The 1966-nt window shown below is 42.3% G+C and overlaps 1 protein-coding gene across 1 annotated transcript in view; it reads left to right on the top strand.

The window, feature by feature from the left end:
• Nucleotides 1-1966, top strand: part of LOC101349486 (pregnancy zone protein) — a 26638-nt gene that overhangs the window by 532 nt on the left and 24140 nt on the right.

Genomic DNA, 1966 nt, shown 5'->3' with positions numbered 1-1966 from the left:
GGGAATCATGGACTAACCAAGTTGACACACATTTTTGGGAGGACATAATTCAATCAATTAACGCTGGTTAATCCATTTTTTTTTTCCTCTGTCATCTATCCCTCACTCTTAAAAGATTTTTCTTTTATTGGGCCAATCATAGTCATAAATACAATAAGTAGTCACCAGAAGCATGATTTAATTAGACATTCAAACCTCAGATCCCACATGTAAATCATTCTTTTGGATGAAAGGCATTGACTATAAAAATATTTGAAATGTATAGTGGAGTGCAATTTAAGTCACACTGTAGATCATATGTGTAGAGAAAATATAGCTCCTATATTTTTCAATAACGTATCACGTTTCCATTAAGAGTCCCCCATAAATAATGAGTCAGTGGGGGGAAAATAATTTTAATCCTGTAAACCAGGGTTAAATCCAACTGAAAAGCTGGTGAAATCCAATAATTTTAAGACTTCCCTTCTACCTGTCTCCAGTTCTTTTCCAAGATAGTGTCTAGAGGGTTGTGATCTCCATTACCTCCTGGGGGAGGGGAAGGGTCAGAGTCCTTGGGCTCAGAGTTCTCTGTCTTCCTTGGTCACTGCCATCTGGCTTCTCTTTGCATGCTAGCATGCATTGTTGGAGTCTTTAGCTAGTTGCTTTCTCTCAGTTTAGTCAAAATCTAAAAGTCCTCTCTGTTTGATTCTGTCTCACCTTAGTTGTATCTTATACTGTAGAACCGCCAGCTTTCTACTGCATCCTATATCCAGTCCCATAGCTGTTGTTCCAACACAGCCCCTGCTGCAGGTGACCTTGCCCCTTGGCAGTACAGGCCCATTTGAGGCCCTTGGCTAAACTCAGCTGCCTTTACCTTCCTTCTGGGATGTTGTGAGAACTCTTGGGTCCAATAATATCACATAGGCACTGGAGTGTCCTGGAGAGGTTAACTTTTCTAGTTCTCCCTTGCCTACCCACACTACACTCCTAGATGACTTTAATATAGCTACATTCCCGGTTGTTATAGAGAAGTCTCCAGAACCCAGTAACCCTTCCCCTCCCCCAGGAGAGGGGTAAGGAGACCCTCTGCTCTATGTGTTACCTTCGCTTACCTAACACATTTGGTTCTCTGCAGGCTAAAGTACAGGAAGCACAAATCAGGACTCTGACCAACTCACATTTGTGCTTCTTGCACAATTCCTGGGTAACCAGTAGGGACAAATTTCTCTCCCACCATTCTCTACTTTGTCTACAACTGTGGATGGTACCACTTCCCACTGCACCTCATCAGGAGATCATTTGCAAATATGTGGGAGCTGTTTTGTTTTCTGAGTCCCAGTTGAATGGATGAAGTGAGTGGCATTTAGTGGGGCCTGAGACATTAAGCAGTCTGTATTTTCAGGGACAGTCCTACACAACACAGGATTATCCTGCCCATCGAAAATCATTACTTTACATCATGTCCACCATTTAACATAGAACAACAAGCCTCATGACCTAGTTATCATTAACAGGAGGGGTATCTTCTTTTCACTATGGAGAAAACCTTACCTTATCCCTCCAGCTCCTGCTCTGGGTTGTGAGAATGGTTAAGCACTCAGCTACTAACTGAAAGGTTAGCAGTTCAAAACCACCCAGAGGTGCCTTGGAAGAAAGGCCTGGCTATCTACTTCCAAAAGATCACAGCCATTGAAAACCGTACTCTGAAACATATGGGGTTGTCATGAGTCGGAATCTACTGGGCAGCAACTGGTTTGTTGTTTTTGTTTTATTTTGTGTTTGGTTCTTGTTGTTTGTTTTTCTTTTATCCCTCCAGCATTACCCTTGATGTGAATGATAGCTGTTGTCAAAAAATCCTCAGTAACTGTTCTCCCCTGCCTTGGAGCAGTAAGCCACACGGAGGTGGAGGTTGCAGGGGAACATGATTCAAGGGAGGAAATTAAAAGGCATCAGTTTAAAATTTGAAAAATTTAGTGCCTGCTACAAA

Source organism: Trichechus manatus, unplaced genomic scaffold (genome assembly GCF_000243295.1).
Source record: "Trichechus manatus latirostris isolate Lorelei unplaced genomic scaffold, TriManLat1.0 scaffold00182, whole genome shotgun sequence".
Classification (NCBI taxonomy): domain Eukaryota; kingdom Metazoa; phylum Chordata; class Mammalia; order Sirenia; family Trichechidae; genus Trichechus; species Trichechus manatus.
The sequence above is the reverse complement of the archived record's forward strand: the minus strand, read 5'-3'. Positions and strand labels throughout refer to the sequence as shown.